General features: G+C 27.6%; 1 protein-coding gene and 2 long non-coding RNA genes across 4 annotated transcripts in view; 1 reads left to right on the top strand and 2 right to left on the bottom strand.

Moving 5' to 3' along the window:
- The window catches only part of LOC123275055 (TOX high mobility group box family member 3-like), a 398,558-nt gene that overhangs the window by 255,646 nt on the left and 124,287 nt on the right, over positions 1-18,625 (top strand). The gene's annotated exons all lie outside the window — the stretch shown is intronic.
- LOC123275060 lies at positions 244-5,281 on the bottom strand. The gene is made up of 3 exons (XR_006511613.1): positions 5,195-5,281; positions 1,370-1,371; positions 244-254 (listed from the first exon to the last, which is right to left on the bottom strand). It is a non-coding gene; the product is annotated as an uncharacterized LOC123275060 (long non-coding RNA).
- On the bottom strand, positions 11,866-12,438 carry LOC123275059. The gene is made up of 3 exons (XR_006511612.1): positions 12,310-12,438; positions 12,161-12,248; positions 11,866-12,050 (listed from the first exon to the last, which is right to left on the bottom strand). It is a non-coding gene; the product is annotated as an uncharacterized LOC123275059 (long non-coding RNA).

The raw sequence follows: 18,625 nt of genomic DNA, 5'->3' as shown, positions 1-18,625 counted from the left end.
CGTCGATCGCCGTCAACCGGGTCAAAATTGGTCAATTCGTTCAAGAAATATCATGAACGAAAGAAAACCAAAAAAAGTGTTTTTTTAGAATTACTCCAAATTTCCTAGTTTTATCAATTCAAACTTGAAGATTCGTCATGAAACTAAAAAAATTGCGTCAAATACTGCGAACCGCGTGAAAATCGGTTGATTCATTTAAAAGTTAGTGCGGTTTGAAAATTTAAAAAATATTGTTCTATGATACTTCTATCAGACTTTTAAGCTCGAAGAGCTCAAAATAACACATAAATTGTATTTTTGAGCTCGAAGAGCTCAAAAACGTCATTAATGCAGTTTTATGCACCTAGGTATGGAATTAGCGGGAAGTTGCACGGATGGCCTTCAGGGTCTACCGTTTTTCTAATTTTTTTAAATAATTCCGTGATTTTAAAAATTTTTCAATAAACGTACTTCGGCCTGTTTTCTTCAAATAATTTTTAAGCCGTAAAAGATACCGTAATCTATCAAATTTATTTTAAAATTCATACAATTATCTCCAATTTAAGCTATTATTCGTCGCCCTTTAATACTTTTTTCAATTTATTTCGTAGTTGGGAAAGTTAAAAGAAAATAATTTTTAGCTTTATCGCCAAATAACTTTCATATATTACAATTCCTATTTTTTAAATAGTGTTTTTGTCAATATTCTTACAAGAAATCTACCTATTCATGTCGGGTGTGGCCGAATGGCGCTTTTTTTTTTATTATAATTAAAAATTATTATTTTATGACTTGAATTACTGACAGAGATAATTTAATGAAACTATTATGGAGACTTATTAATGTTTCCGTATGTACAGAATAACTGCATTAACTTGTTGCCAGGTCAATTGGCCACGCTCCGATCTCGCAAGACACAGCCGCAGCTGTCAAGAACATTAACATCGCGAATCTGTTTTTGCAACTTTAGTCACCTGAATTTATTTAGATGTTCAGAAATAGATATCCTTTTATTTTTTTATTTAGTGAATTAATTATCATTTTTAGGACCCGCTCTTGCCAAATATTGTGCAATACATTAGTTTTAATTTATTACCCTAGTAAATCTTTGTAAAAAACGAGGCTTTATCTTGAAATTGTGATAAATTTCTGGAATACTCTGTACCGACTACAATGGAATAAATTTCAAATAATAAATAAATACTGAGATAAAATATATTCATAAAAACAGTATTTATGACGGAGGAAGTAAATTTTTGTTAATTTTGGATTTTAGATGTTCTTGGGAGATGACGAGTTGATCAATCTTTACTCTTACACCATAAAAAAAAATGTTTTATCCAAGAGAAATATTCTTGATCCAAAAAAAGTAATTTTAAGAGAAACTTACGTCTTGATTCAAGAGTTTTTTGTCTTAGATCTCGTTTTTCTTAGCCTAAAAAATTCTACAATTTTGAGAGTATATTATCTTTGATCGATACAATTAAATTCTTCATTGAAAAATAAAATAATTTTTACCAAAACTAATTTTTTTTTGCATTAAGAATTTAATATTTTTTAATGAATTAAAATATTTAAAAAAATATTAATTATTCTCGATTAAAAAATAATAATTAAATAACAAGTATTTTTAATTAAAAAATATTATTTACGAAAATTTAAGAGAATTATTGTTGTAATTTGTTGAAAAATTTTATAAAAATTATTTTTAACAAAAATGTAATAGATGGAGAAAAATACATTGTAATTAAGGAGATCTAAGTACCCTCCTAAAATATCAAGGTAAAGAATGCCTATAAAAAAATAATACGTAGAAATATTTTAGTAATGCATCTTAAAATTAATTTTTAAATTAATTAATAACATTTTTGAGGAAATTTCTGAAAAATTTACTCATTAAATAATTATTAACATTTAATTGACTAATAAAAAATATAGCACTCTGAATTACCGGTATACACTTGACAACACCGCAAGAGTTCCCTAACCTTTAAATTTATTACACGACTCATGATGCGAAGCATCAGAGAGTGCTTTACGATCGAAAAATTTTTTTCGCCTCATTTTAGCAACTATTTTTAGTATTGTAGCCTTGTTAGCACACGGAATCGAGATATTTTGCATACTATTGTCGAGATAATTTAATGGAGATTAATTCCATACTTTCTAAAAATTGATTTACTGCAATAGAAACAGAAAAAAACATCAAAATAGGTCAAAAAATTTTCCTGTCCGTCATGTATGAAACCCCGGAAACACTGTAACTTGTGAAAAAATCAATTATTTGAGTTAAATTTTTTTTTTTTAATTCTAATCGACGATTTTAGGTCACTGAATGCGAATGGTTAATTAATTCAGTGTCGTTTAATTACAATTAATAAAAAACGAAAACTACAAGACTGTATATCTATATATATCAATGTAAAATTAACATGGATGGTGGTATATCTATATCTATAGATATTATGTACATTTTATTCCACCAGGGGCGCTTGTGCAGTACCTTCCTACTACAGCTGTTTTTTCGGCAATTAATTTTGAACGACTAAGTTTTTTTTTTTTTTTTTTTTTTTTATATTTCATAATTAAATGAGCAGTATGAGTCGTGCACTTTTGGATTTTCCAAACTTTTTATGTTTACTGTCTAACTAAAATTACTAAGATCTTCTAGCATTTAAAAAACCGCGGTTACTTATGCGCCGGATTACTGCGCAAGCGGTGTTGCCAAGTCAAATACAAGACTTTAAAGAACGCAAGTTCCGAGTGATTTTTCATAAAAAATATAAAATATCTCCGTAATACATTCTGAAAGCTACTTTTTTTATTGTTTTAATCTTTAGCTTATTATTTTTTCAATCAAATTCAATGAAAATAAAATTTTTTTAAAACCGTTAATTGCATTAAATTCTTAACCAAATACCGGCTGGTGGAATCTTCATTTACCTACATGTAAAAATTACAATTTTCAAACCTAATTATTTGATTAATTATTAAATATACCTGAAAACTACTGTTTTTTAATTTTTTTATTAATTATTAAGCTACGTAGTTTTACAAATTTTCAGGAAGTTTTAAAAATTTGACTCCTTAATTTATCTTTTTAATTTACTAATTATTTTTTAATTAATTTATCTTTTTAATAAACAAAGATTTCATACGATAAAACAAACTACAATGTATTATATCCGCTTAGAAATGATCAGTGTCATTCAATAGGCTAGTTATAATTGCAGAGACATTACCACTAAATATGTACTAAGTGTTAACGTTGGATCAGAGTTATTATTGTTCAAGGCAATCGCAAGTGATGATCACGTTAAAACAGATTCTTATTTTTCTTCATACATAATTCTAATTACAATGAATAATTATAATGAGACTTTGTAATTTGAATTACAATACAAGGCATATAATATATAATATAATTTATAATTGCATTGCCCTGGCAACACAAAAGTAATGTAAATTATTTCAATTATAACGGGAGATAATGTATATTAATATAACTTTTGAGAAATATATAGCAGTCGGGCTATAAGTAAAATTATATTTTAATGAAATTCGACTGTTATGTATTCTAAGAACCAAAGTTAAGATGACTTACTTGTGAAACTTTTGAAACTTCTATATCTTACATTAATATCGCGACATCCCTACCCCCTTTTTCTTTTCTTTTATATTTTTTTTTCAGTCCTTTGCTTTCTATTGCTCTCTTTACTTTTCTGTTCTCTTTACATTATACATTCAGCGACACTATAATGTCATTTTACTATTTTTTAACTTAAATTTAAATTCTACTTGCAATTTAATAAATTTTGTATTCAGATATCATTTTTCTTTCGTTGTTATCGCTCTGAATTATTATTACTTTATTTATTTTAGATGGAAAAACTTACGGAAAGTAGCTTAAGAAAAGTTTTAGTTAAATATATATATTTTTTTTTAACAAGTATTAACATAAATGAAACTAAATTAATAGAAAAATTGAATCTTGAATAATCAGCAGATAAAATTCAAACTATTTCACATTGCGATTGTAATTATTCAATCGTAAGATTATTTCGTCATGCCACGTAATATAATTGAATAATGACGAGTACGTTTTTGCACGAGGTTGCGTAACTTTTATAGAGGAATTAACTTTATACACATGTAACATTTATTTTTTTTTCAACATCAACAATATAATTAATTTATTTGTTCCTTCCTTTTTTATTTAAATTAATGCTCTCGTTTTTTTTTAGTTATTTTCTATCTGTAATCTGTAATTAAAGGCAATTTATCTTTCACTTTCAATAGAAGGCGAACAACTTTTATTTCAATTAATTATTTGAAAAAATTTTTTTTTTAAGTTTAGTACGAACTAGAAATTTTTGAAAAATACAATTAATAAAAAAAGCCGAAATGGAAGTAGATTTCTCAAATAAAGAAAATTTATTTTTAATAAAATAATATCAATACTAATAATGTATAAATTAATTCATTGATTAAAAACAAAATTCAATAATAAATTTATAACTATTCAGAATTAATTTTTTTCAATAAATTATCTTGTCAAGAAATGGTTTCTCAAATATATTTGTCAAAATATTATGAAGATTATGAGATTTGAATTATCAACGTCCAAATTTTAAGGTAGTACTACCGTTGCCAAAGAAGTAAAATCCCCAAAACCCAACCTTATTTGATTAACGTAGTAGATTTCCCTATACTAAATCACGTTGGAGAAAGAGAGACAGAGATAAATTTTGAATGCTTTTTATTAATAAATATTCTCATATGCTTGGAAACCATACTGATTATTATTAAATATGTCCTAGAAGTTATTTTCTCTCGTTGTCTTAATTTTTATAAGAATCTGAACGTCCAGTTTTGTGAAATAAAATAAAGTCTGTGATTTTCCATAAGGATCAATGGTAAAGACAAAAATATGTAAATATTAATATCTTTTTTTCAGGACTCGCCAAGCTTCCAAAAATTTTACTGCTTAATTATGATATTATAAAGTACCAATATACCAAATTTCATTAAATTCTGAACGTCAATTCTAAAACCGAGAGTAATACCTCTCTTAAGTAACTGCTTAGAAACAACAGTTTCTAAGTTAATTAGAATTTTGAAAACGGATGAAATTTTAATTGAAGAAAACAATATTTGGAACTAATTTGAGACATATTTACTGACGACCTACTCTAACACATTTATGCTAAGATACAGCCAATCCTTTATTAAAAAGTTGATATGACATTTTCATTGTTATCGCTTTTCGTTGCTATGGTGACCACTTTGGCAACGGTCACCATAGAAACGGTTGCTATGGCAACGGTTACCATAGAACCCGTTACTGTAGCAACGGTTACTATGGCAACCGTTACCATAGAAACCATTACCCTAGTAGAAATAATCGAGTTTTCACTGGATATAAACCAGTAACTGGCCAGTGATATCGAGTAAAAACTTGAAATCGCGCCACCTACAACTAAGTCATAAACATTAGTTACACCGACAGTGTATCTTTACTAGTGTGTGTATGTTTGTTTATTTTTTTTGTTAACCTGTACGCATCATTATTGTAATTATTATTATTAAAAAACAGTATAAATCAATCAAAATTAGTGTTTATTAACGTGTAAATAATTTCCAGTATATATTTCAAAATGGATACAGTGAAAAAAAATGACACAATATATAAATTGCGACTGTGGGCATTAAAAACAAATCTCCAATTCAAAATAATTATTTTCTTATTCTATTGTTAGATTTATTATTAGTCTATCAGACTAATGATGTTATCTATTTTATAATATACACATAAATGAAACTTTTTTATATCATATCGTTTATTAAACATTATTTTGAATTTATTTGACAATTTTAATAACGCCTAATAACCTCAGAATTCGAAACTGACAGTTTCACTAAAGCCGCCATAATGTTTTGTTAGATCTCTAGTAAAACTGGCCAGTTACTAGACAGAAACTGGATATTACACTGGACAGTTACTGGTTTAAGTCTAGTAAAACTGGCCAGTTACTGGCTAAAAACTTGATTTCATTTCTACTAGGGTACTGTAGCAATAGTTACTACGATAACAGTTACCATAGCAACGGTTATCATAGAAACCGTTACTATAACAACGGTAACTATGGCAACGGTTATTATAGCAACGGTTAATATGACAACTGTTACTATGGCAACGGTTATTATGACAACGGCTACCATAGCAACAGTTAAATGTTAATGGGTAAAATTTGTAAAAATATTGATTAATTAAATTATCGATAATAAACATTTTGACAGAATCGCGCAAAGCGCGTTTGATTTTATAGTAATTCTAAAACGGCTGCAACAGTAAAACTGTTTTATCAAACGAAGTCTAAAAGGAGTAACATTGAGGCTATTACCACTTCTGAAAAATGAAAATTGAAGCTTTTTAAAAGAGCTTTACGATACAACTGACTAAATTTCAAAATCTTGTCTAGTTCAGTAATTATACCAAATTGAAGTGGTAATAACATCAATTTTTACGATTTTAAAAATTTCAAATTACTCACCCGATTAAACTCATCTTTGAACTTAACCTTGGTCTTTATCGATAGATAAAGCATGTTGAGTTTGAGAAGGATCGGTTATAAATTGAAAACGCTATCGTGCTTACAAGCCGCGTTATATCGTATAAATACATAAATATATAAAATTTTAAACGAACTACATTTTCTGACTCATCTTGACAAACTGACTCAATAAATGACTAAATTATTTAAAAGTTGCGTTTTTAAAAGTTAGATTTTTATGAAATTTACTAAAAAGAAACTAAAAAAAAATTAATTATCAAAATTCGCTAAAAATAAAAAATAAATAATTACTATACACACTGAGATATAATAAATTGACGACAGAAATAGCATGTAACTTAAATTAAATTTTATTTCGGCCATAAATTTACTAAAACAAAACGTACAAGGCGAACCGAAAATAAACATCATGATTATTACATAAACTATAAAATAAATAAAACGAATTCGATTAATGCGAGGGCATTCATCTTCGTCATTTACTTATTGTCGCTTTTCTCTCAAGTAATCAAGATTCTTTTCTTCTTCATCATCATCATCTTTGTTGTGATTATTATTATTAAAGCTATTCTTTCTTTATCCGTTATATTCGTTTATGATTCGACGACGTTGTGTACCTAATGGTCTTGTCTTTATTCCGCAAGTGCTTTCGTCCAAAGTAATTAGCGCGTTAACAAGATACGGAACGTGAAAAGAATTACCAAGAAACATTAATTTTGTATAAGAAACATTAAATGCACACAATAAATAACTTTAAATTTAATGAAAAAAAAAAATATTTAACGATATTTTAATTGTTCCACATAAATTTATCATTTATCCGGTTTTCATATATTGCCGTGTCATGCCAAACATTTTTATTTATTTTATATCGCTAATTGTCTCGACATAAAAATAATAATGTACACCCGATAAATATGAGCTTAAATATTATTTTAAACGCAGGGAAATAAAGTTATAACAAACTCGATATCATTGGACGTTGAGTAAGAGGGTCTAGTCTTACTCTTGGAGACTCAGCTCAATGATCGTAACCTTTAAGAGACATTATAACTTTTTTAACTACTGGCTATTAAAAGTTTTATGTGTGGGGTGACATTTGATACATATATTTTGCCTTACCTTTAACTTTGGCTTTAAACTTATCATTTATCATTATTGTTACTATTACTGTTAATATCAATAATAATATCAGTGCACTAAAAACAAAATCAACTTGAATCAAAAGAAGAATTCTTGATTCAAGTGAATTTTTTTTGTGTACAATTTTTTTAAAAAATTTTTTGGTATTGTCTGAAATGCGCACATAATTTTTTATATGGCCATATATGCCATATATATCGGGCCATATATGGCCATATTAGACTTCATAACCTCGATGTAATTATATATGACCTGATACTAGCATATATAATTTTTATTACTGCCATGTATATGGCAATAATGGCTAATTGCCATATAAGACCATATATGGCCATATTAAACTTGGTATATCTTGATATGATCGTATATGGACTGATATTAGCATATATAATTTTTTATATAGCCAAGTATATGGTAATATGGCTAATTAGCCATGGCAATTGCCATATCCTACCATATATGGCCATATGAAGCTTGATATATCTTGATATGATTATATATGGCCTGATATTAGCATATATATTTTTTAATGGCAATTTATATGGCAATATGGCTAATTGCCACATCAGACCATATATAGCCATATTAAACTTGATATGATTATATCTGGCCTGATATAAATATATATAATTTTTTATATGGCCATATGCATGGCAATATGGCTAATTAGCCATGGCAGTTGCCATATCGGAACATATATGGCCATGTAAAAGCTTGCTATGACTATATATCGCCTGATATTAGCGTATATAATTTTTATATCGTCTTATATATGGCAAGTTACATGGCAATATGGCTAATTGCCATATCAGACCATATATAGCCATATTAAACTTGATATACCTTGATATGATTATATATGGCCTGATATTAGCATATACAATTTTTTTATATGGCAATATGGCTAATTGCTTTCTCGGGCCATATTAACCTTGATATATTTTGATATGATTATATACGGCCTGATATTAGCATATGTAATTTTTATATGGCCATTTATATGGCAATATGGCTAATTGCCACATCAGACCATATATAGCCATATTAAACTTGATATGATTATATCTGGCCTGATATAAATATATATAATTTTTTATATGGCCATATGCATGGCAATATGGCTAATTAGCCATGGCAGTTGCCATATCGGAACATATATGGCCATGTAAAAGCTTGCTATGACTATATATCGCCTGATATTAGCGTATATAATTTTTATATCGTCTTATATATGGCAAGTTACATGGCAATATGGCTAATTGCCATATCAGACCATATATAGCCATATTAAACTTGATATACCTTGATATGATTATATATGGCCTGATATTAGCATATACAATTTTTTTATATGGCAATTTATATGGCAACATGGCTAATTTCCATATCAGACCATATATGGTCATGTAAAAAATTAAATATGATAATATTAGGCCGTATATGTATGAGCTTACGAGAAATTTTGATATTGCCATATATGATCAAATTGGCCATATAAAAATTTTTTCATAGAATTAAAAACTGAAATAATTCTTAATTAAAATGCCATTGACCGTTGACAACCACTGATATCAGTCCAAACCTTGAAGTTTATTCGAATCATTAAAACTATAATCAATTGAATAGAAGTAAAGTCCAATTCATGTGTGGTTTGTGTGTGTCATGTCGCGGCTGCATCAAGATCAATCACTGCTTCGTTAGCTAACTACCATCACTGCTGATACGGTTGCTTCAACCAATTCCATTTATCGTTTATCGGAATCAAGATCCAACTGATGATATCGCAACCCAACTGGTTTTCTTAGCACACACTTCACTTGTAACTGTGTTATGTCCCTTTAAAATTTGCATTTTTAACTTTAATCGTTACTTTTAACTTTTAAATTGTCAATTTAATTCTATGTTTTTATTTTTTTTTTTCCCCCATCCTGTGATTAATGTCCTTATTACAGTTGCTTGGTATTTATTTTTTAACCCGCAAAATAGTGTTGTTTTTTTTTCTAATGTCACTTAACGACCTAAGATTAGAATAACTCACTTAACGATGTGAAATTAGAATGAATTGGAGGTCGGTGTCGTTAAGTACTAGTCGAGGGCACTAGTTTATTTTATTATTTTAGTTTGTTTATTGCTCACATTTATGTTCTATGATTCTCTTAATTTATAGATCATTTTATTTTTACATTAAAGTAGTATTCATTTTAATTCATCACGAAACAAAATGACTGACAATTAAATTAAATTTAATAAAAAAAATGTCATTCAAAATAATGAATTTTAAATTTATAAAGTAACATTTTTTTATTATACACAGAAAGAAAAGTTTATTGACTGAAGAACAAAATTCTTGGCTCAAGAAAATTTTCGGGTGCCTGAAGGAAGACCGAAGTTGTGTTGGCTGAAGTAAAAATTTTTCGAGAAATTCTATTCTTGGTGGAAGTCATTTTTTCTTATTTCAAATTATCATAAATACTTGATACAATAAATTTTTATATTCGATCAAGATTTTTAGATACTTTAGGGAAGCAGCGCCACCTACTTCAGCTGAGAAAAAAATTTTCTCACCTTGAAAAAATTTTTCTCTTGAATATTTGATACCCATTTTATATTATTTTAGCGTGCAATTATACATATTGAATGAGAAGAAATGATGAAATATTATTTGATCTTCCATTTGACATGTTAATCAATAAAAATATTAATGAAAATTTACTTCTATCTTTATATTTAATTTTTTGGAGCAAGAGAGAAATTTTCTCAAGACAAGAAAATTTACTTCTATCAAGATCTAAATTTTTTGGGCCTCGAAGCTGAATTTTTTCAAAACAACAAGATTTTCTTGACTTAAATAAATTTTCTCGGATCAAGATATGTATTTCTTAAAGCAAGAGAATTAATTTTGTTGGAATAACTGAAATTTCTTGTCAAAAAAAATGTTTTTTTCGCTCAAGAAAATAATTAGGAAGAAAAATATTTTCTTGGCTCAAGTAAATATTTTTTTCTGTGTTGAAGTAATTTTTACTTAATTCAAATTATCATAAATACTTGATACAATAAATTTTTATATTTGATCAAGATTTTTAGATACTTTAGGGAAGCAGCGCCACCTACTTCAGCTGAGAAAAAAATTTTCTCTTCTTGAGAAAATTTTTCTCTTGAATATAGGGAAGGACGGGCAAAACGGATATGTTAATTTGAAAATGAAATAACAAATATATATTACAATCATATCCATTCTTAACTTTGGCTAATAATTTTTGGGTAATTGAAGTTTATAATTAAAGTAAAATAAAAATAATAACAAAGAAATTCTTCTTCGAAATTAAAAAAAACCAACATTATCCGTTTTGCCCTACCAGGGCGGGCAAAATGAATACTCAGGTCGCGTAAAACGAATACTGATTGGAAAATACATTTCAATCAAAACAATCGTCGCAAAAATATCAACCGCGTCCTGAATATGAAGAAAAATCAAATCTGCATCGTCCTTAACAACATTAAACTAAGTACTGTATACTTACGATTTAAAAATTTTTTTTTTCCTAAATTTCAATATTTATAAAAAAATTCCCACAAGTATGCAAAACCAATGCTTTATCGATAACGGTAAGTGTAGTTACATAATAGATTGATAGATTGCTGTCTAAAATGTTTCTATCGACCGACCAGCGATTTAAAACGATTATTCATTTTACCCGCCCTCTCCGTCTTGCCCGTCCGTCCCCTATGATACCCATTTTATATTATTTTAGCGTGCAATTATACATATTGAATGAGAAGAAATGATCATTATTATTTGATCTTCCCATTTGACATGTTAATCAATAAAAATATTAATGAAAATTTACTTCTATCTTTATATTTAATTTTTTGGAGCAAGAGAGAAATTTTCTCAAGACAAGAAAATTTACTTCTATCAAGAACTAAATTTTTTGGAGCTTCGAGGCTGAATTTTCTCAAAACAACAAGATTTTCTTGACTTAAATAAATTTTCTCGGATCAAGATACGTATTTCTTAAAGCTATAGAATTAATTTTGTTGGAATAAGTGAAATTTCTTGTCAAAAAAAAATTTTTTTTTCTAAAGAAAATAATTAAAAAGAAAAATATTTTCTTAGCTCAAGTGAATCTTCTCTGTGTATCTAAAAATAGACACACATATCCAGTCTCTAAATTTCAACCCATCTATTTTTATTACAAACCAAACTCGGCATAAAAAGCACCCCCCGAAATTCATAAAACTGATGGTCTCAATTAAAACCAACGTGAACATAATACTAAACCAAAATCAGCTATTAAAATACCATTGTAGAATTTTCAGACAGAAAAAAACCGTCTGTACCGCCACGTGTACCTGAAAAAAGACCAACAATTTTATAAGTTAAAAAAAGTTATTGTAAAATAGAAGGGATATTAAAATTTGTAATGACTAAAAAATAATGAAGATAATAAGGAATGGTATACCTGTATTCAAAAGATAATAACGTAAGTATAAGGTCCGAGCTGTGGACCATGCCATGGTGTATCTTCAACTTGAAACGCATGGACAACACTGTTATTATATCGAGATGCGTATTATATATATACACTATAGCAAAAGTACTTTGTTTTACCTCTTTGTTTGTGAGAACATGCCGGAATTTCTTCCCTTATTTGTGTCAAACATCTTTTCATGAAGATCAATTTTTATTTATTCACTCTTCTGTACTTTACTCCCCGGTCTAACTACATGAATATATAATTAATTACTCCAAGCTGCACTGATAAAAGGATTTGTTTATGTTTAATAAGCTTTATTAATTGTTAATAAATGATTTTTTAAAATAATAGCATTTAATAAATATTTATTAACAGTTAATAACTAATTTATTAAATACAATTTATTAAATGTTAATAAATATTTGTTAACTATTAATAAATGTACTTTGCTCCCAAATAAATATTTATTGAATGTTAAAAAATATTTATTAAATTTTAATAAATCAAATAATTGTCTTTAAATAAATTAAATTATTAATAGTTAATAAATCCTTTTATTTGTGTGCAAGTAAAATAAAATAGAAGTTAAAATTAAGCGTCTAAGCGAATAAAGTAAACAAAACAAAGGATAAAAAATCTAATTATTCCCTCTTGACGAGCTAAAAATTTAGTACTTCCTTACTGCTTCCTTCTTATTTTAAATTGTTTCAAACGGAAGTTGCAGTCGGCGCTAAAAAAAAGTTATAAACCCAAAAAATGAGAGGAATAACTCTAAAACTTTTTCCCCCTGTTTTATGTACATTTTTAAAAGTTCAAGAGCATAATCATAAATTAAAAGGTTTAATTATCTCAGTGATATATGTGTGTCCGTAAATACATGAGTATATTTATTATGTCGGCGGTTGTTTGTAGAGTCACCAAGATCGGGAAACTTAGACTGAGGTTTCGGGTTTTGCGACCACGTTACTGCGATTTTCAATGCTCTAAAGTGAACTAAACTAAACTTGTCCGACTTAACTAGTTCGGATAACTCCTGTGGATTGCTCTAAACAATCCGGGATTACGAACGCGGCTTGCCACGCTCCGTGTCCCAATTAAGCTCTCCGCTGTCGTTTGCTCCCTGCTATCCCTTTCTTTACACGTATTCTCCTCTCCTCAATTTATTCATCTTTTATTGATACTAAGTTATGTTTAAGCCTCCTTAAAACATTCTAATAATTCATCACTTTCAACGCTAAATTAACGCTGAAGCTATCTCTATGATTTTTTTTAAGTCCAGGTGATAAAAGCATTTTTTTTTTTCAGTAGAATTTAAAAGTACGATAATTAAGGGTTGGATTTTTATTATATTTAAATATAAAGCAATTACAAAAAGTGCATTTACCCAAATTAAATATTCAAATTCAGGTCTTGGACGAAAAATATAAAGAGGAAAAATGAAAGAATAGCAGTATAAACTATTAAAAGTCATATCCTAATTAAAAAAAGCTTTCTAACTTGAGTAATGTAGGTCAGTATGAAAGGTCAAGGCGAATTGAAACGAGTTGAATTTGTTGAAAATCCAGCATTTATTTTAAAGCTTACAAACAATTACTTTTTTAGTAATCTAAATTTTAAATAAAATATTTAAAGCATTGTTGTTGTTGTTGTTATTTATGATCTATATTTTGATCCAGATTTTAATTCTGTGCAAACTTCCGTGTAAACGTTTGTAAATATATGTATGCTGATAAAAAACCCTACAAGTCAAATACATACAGGTGTACAATAAATTCCGAGTTTGTCGTCGTTACGTCGTAATACCAAACGTAAATACACAGTCTGTTGATTCAATTGAGTTTATCCTTTCAAGCAAATAACACTACTTTTTTTTTTTTTTTTTTATTATTACATCGCTGTAGTTTTATTTATACTTAATTTAGTTATTTGGTTTTGTCAATTTATATATGTTTATCCGCAAATACACACTAGATTTATTTATTCTTTTTTTAATTGGTCGATGCGTTAATATTATTGTTGTTATTATTTGATAAATACAGACGTAAAGACGGACAAAATATAAATACAGAACTAACGAATTGTTAATATTTTTAGCCCTTTAAAAACTCTTTGGGTTTATGGAAAAAATTTTGTGGTTGGCTATTCTGATCGCGGGTATACTTGTTCAATTATTTGCTGGAGTATATTTAGTTTGCTTAAAAAATTTATTTTATACTTCAAAAGTCCTAAATCATCTAATAAATTTACAAATACATTTTTTTTAATTAAAAAAATCTGGAAAACGGTTGACCCTAAAGGCCATCCCTGCGACTTCCCGCCAATTTCATACCTAAACGCTTGAAATTGCACTTATGACGTTTCTGAGCTCTTCGAGCTCAAAAATACAATTTGTGTGTTATTTTGAGCTCTCCGAGCTCAAAGAAATAACGTTTGTATGCTTTTGAGCTCTTTGAGCTCAAAGGACTGATAGAGATTTAATAAAACAGTATTTTTTGAATTTTCAAACTGCAATAATTTCTAAATGAATGAATCGATTTTCACGCGGTTGGCAGTATTCCACGCACTTTTTCAAAATCTATGATATACTTTTAAACACAAACTGATCAAACGGAAAATCTTAGAGAAATTTGAAAAATTCACTTTTTTCCGAATTTTTTCGACAACGATAACTCACGAACCATTCAACCAATTTTCACGTTCTTGGTGGCGATCGACGTGATTTTTTGGGCTCTAATAATTAATCTATTTCATCAAAAATGATCCAAAAAGAAATCTCGAAGTTATGTGAAAAAAACACTTTTTTCGAAATTTTTCGTTTTCGATAACTCTCGAACGAATCAACCGATTTTGATGGGACTGATGGCAGTCGACGTGGTTTTTTAATCTTAAGAGCTGATTAGTTTTTGAAATTGATCGGTAAAGCCGTTTAGAAGTTATTCCAAGAAAACGATTTTTTGAAAATTTTATTTTTGAGATTTCTCAAAATCTAGCGAACCGAATCGATTCAAATTTTCACGAAATTTAATGGCAATGATACTCTTTGGATCACCACCTATTTCGATCCGATCGGCCTAGCCGTTCAAAAGTTATAAGAGATTTACACACACACACACACACATATAGCCGCACGGACACCATCGTGGGAATAGTCAGGGAAGCTTCCTATGACCTCAAAACGTCGAGATCTGATAAAAACTCGATTTTCAAAAAACGGGGTAAAATAAACAATAAATTTCTGATTTTTGAAAATTTTCAATTTTCTTAGCGGGAAGTTAAAAATTTATTTGATCGTTATTATTATTACAGATAATTTAATATATTTAAAAATAATTTAGGGTGTCAATATTTAGACCCCCGTCAATAATTGGGGCTTTTACCTTATTAAACTTTCAAAAAGTCTAGTTGATTTAAAAGACCTTGGTATTGTATTTTTAATTATATTCTTTAATTGAAAATTCCATTAGCAATTTAAATTTAATTATAGTAAATTATTATTGTTTATGACCTAAAAAAAATGTTAGTTATTCTAATAAGTACTTTCTTATTAGTATAACGCGTATTATTATAATCAATTAATTAATTATCAAGTTGTAATAACATTATCATATGAAACATCTGAGTATTGAATATAATTGAGATGTAAATCAATCCCAACGAACGCGGTAGCCAGGACACACATGAATTTCATTGAAAACCCCTGCATAAATTCCGGGCTAACGAGTATTTGCGTCGTTCTACGATTTAGAAACACGCCGCCAATTACATCCAATCAGTTCACCTGGAGAATTTCGAAGAAATAAAATAAAACTAAAAGGACTTTTATTTTTAAAATCATAATTAATAATCGGCCCTGCAATTTCAAATATTCATTTTTATCATTTTTAATTATCTTTACATACTTGTAAACATTTATACTTGTTTTCTACTATGATGGCTTAATTACTCGAAAGATAAAATTTTAAAAAAATAAAAAACTACGACTTTCACAACTATAATAAAAGTATAATGTTAAAAATATATTTTAGATATAAACGAGTATTATCAGCATACTGTAAGACATTTACCCGCTATCTTAAGGAGAGGGTTATATACCTGAGGGAATTGTTATCTCACTATTGCAATCGACACTTTTCCCATCCTCTCTACTATATACAGTCTTTTATATTTTTTATCTTCTCTCTCTTTCATTCCCCAAGGTCAAAGTCCTCCCACAAACTTTCAAACCAAATAAAAGTAAATTTTAAAATTAATTTTTAAACTTTTGTATTGTCCGGGATTTTTTTTTTGCGTTGTTTTGATTCAAATTTATGAAATTTTTGATTGACAGATAATTTAATTTTTTTTATCAATAATTTTTGTGAATAAATCTTTTCAATTTTGTAATAAAAAATTTCATTATGGCTGTGACAAAAATTGGTTGTTAAAATCAGACTCTAATGGACTTACAACGAGCTAAAAAACTAAAATTACATTTTAATCTACATAATTAACAGAAATAAGTCACTTTAAACTTGTTCGGAATCAAATTGAACTGAAGTAATTTATGTAAGAAAAAAAAAAAAAAAAAAAACAGAATTTAGCTTGTTAAAATCTGAATTGAAATTCCACATGAATACTTAAAAGGAAAATGGGTAATTTCAGTTAAAAAATATTGCCTTTTATAATCTATATTATTAAGAGAATAAGCAAAAATTTTTAGCCAGTGTATTTATATGATGAAATGGGTTTTTATGGTTAAACTTGGTATCGTTGGAAAAGTCTTGATTTGAATTTGTGCCTTTTCATGGTTTCATATCAATCTTACCAATAGTTAATTTATCATGACACTGAAGTTAGCGGACGTCTAAAAATTTTTGATTTTTTTTATTAATTAAATTACAACTAAAGAGATATTTTTAAAAAATTGCACTTATAGTTTTTCAAGTTTTTTACATGTAAAAATTTTTTTTTTAATTTTTTAATTAAAATTTTTTCAATAAAAAATTTTTAAAAATTTTGAAATGTTGGCTAACTTCATTTTCATATTTTATGATGATAAATATTTAGGCTGCATTTGAAAATGCTCTATCTCTAGATACATAATTATGAAATGACCTTGTATCTTGTGAACTATTGACATTTTTAAAGATATAACCTCATTCCGACGTCACACACATCGCGACCTTTCATTTGAGTACCCATATCAATTTTTCATATATTTTATAAATTTATATATATGAATATATGAAAAATATATAAAAAATTCATGTGGGTATTCAAATAAAAGCTCTTGATGAATGTAACATTGGAATGAGCTTATATCTTTAAAAACGTCAATATTTAAGAAAGTACAGTCCAATTTAACTTAATTAAGAAATGATCTTGTATCTCGTGAACTATTGACATTTTTAAAGATATAAGCTCATGTTGACATTACACTCATCAAGACCTTTCATTTGAGTACCCACATCAATTTTTTATATATTTATATATATTACATATATGTATATATGAAAAATATATAAAAAATGCATGTTGGTACTCAAATGAAAGCTCATGATAAGTGTAACATGAAGATGAGCTTATATATTTAAAAACGTCAATATTTAGGAAAGTATAATGCAATTTAACATAACTAAGAAACGACCTATTTTGTAAACTATTGTCATTTTTAAAGATATAAGCTCATACTGATGTTACACTCATCGAGACCTTTCATTTGAGTACCCACATCAATTTTTCATATATTTTATATATTTATATATATATATAAATGACAAATATATCAAAAATGCATGTTGGTACTCAAATGAAAGCTCTTGATAAGTGTAACATCAGGATGAGCTTATATCTTTAAAAATGTCAATAATTAAGAATTGACTTGGCTACCTTGTCAACTAATGATTTTTTTAAAGATATAAGCTCATCCCGACATTACACTCATCAAAACCTTTCATTTAAGTACCCACATCATTTTTTCACATATTTATATATATTACATATATGTATATATGAAAAATATATAAAAAATGCATGTGGGTACTCAAATGAAAGCTCTTGATGAGTGTAACATCGGGATGAGCTTATATCTTTAAAAACGTCAATAGTTAAAAAAGTACAGTACAATTTAACAAAAGTCACTATTCAATAAAGCAAAATTTTTTTTATTCATAGTTCACAAGTCACGGCAGTCATAGTTTTATATTAAAAATGTTTTCTTTAGAACTCTTTAGATTTTTTTTAACTCCGATGATGCTTTTTAATTAAAAAATATAAATTGAAAATTTTAAAATAAAAATTTCCAAGTGATTATTCTAAAGGTCAATTTCTAAAGTTCACTTTATATAAGCCTAACAATTCTATTTATACTTCTCCGCATGGATGACAAAGAATTTGAAAAGTGATGAGGATTATACAATCAAACTTTAAATAAGAACATTGCCCTGATTAATTGAATTCAAAATCAACGAA

Source organism: Cotesia glomerata, linkage group LG1, assembly GCF_020080835.1.
Source record: "Cotesia glomerata isolate CgM1 linkage group LG1, MPM_Cglom_v2.3, whole genome shotgun sequence".
In the NCBI taxonomy this organism is placed as follows: Eukaryota; Metazoa; Arthropoda; class Insecta; order Hymenoptera; family Braconidae; genus Cotesia; species Cotesia glomerata.
This window is presented reverse-complemented; position numbering and strand designations above follow the sequence as displayed.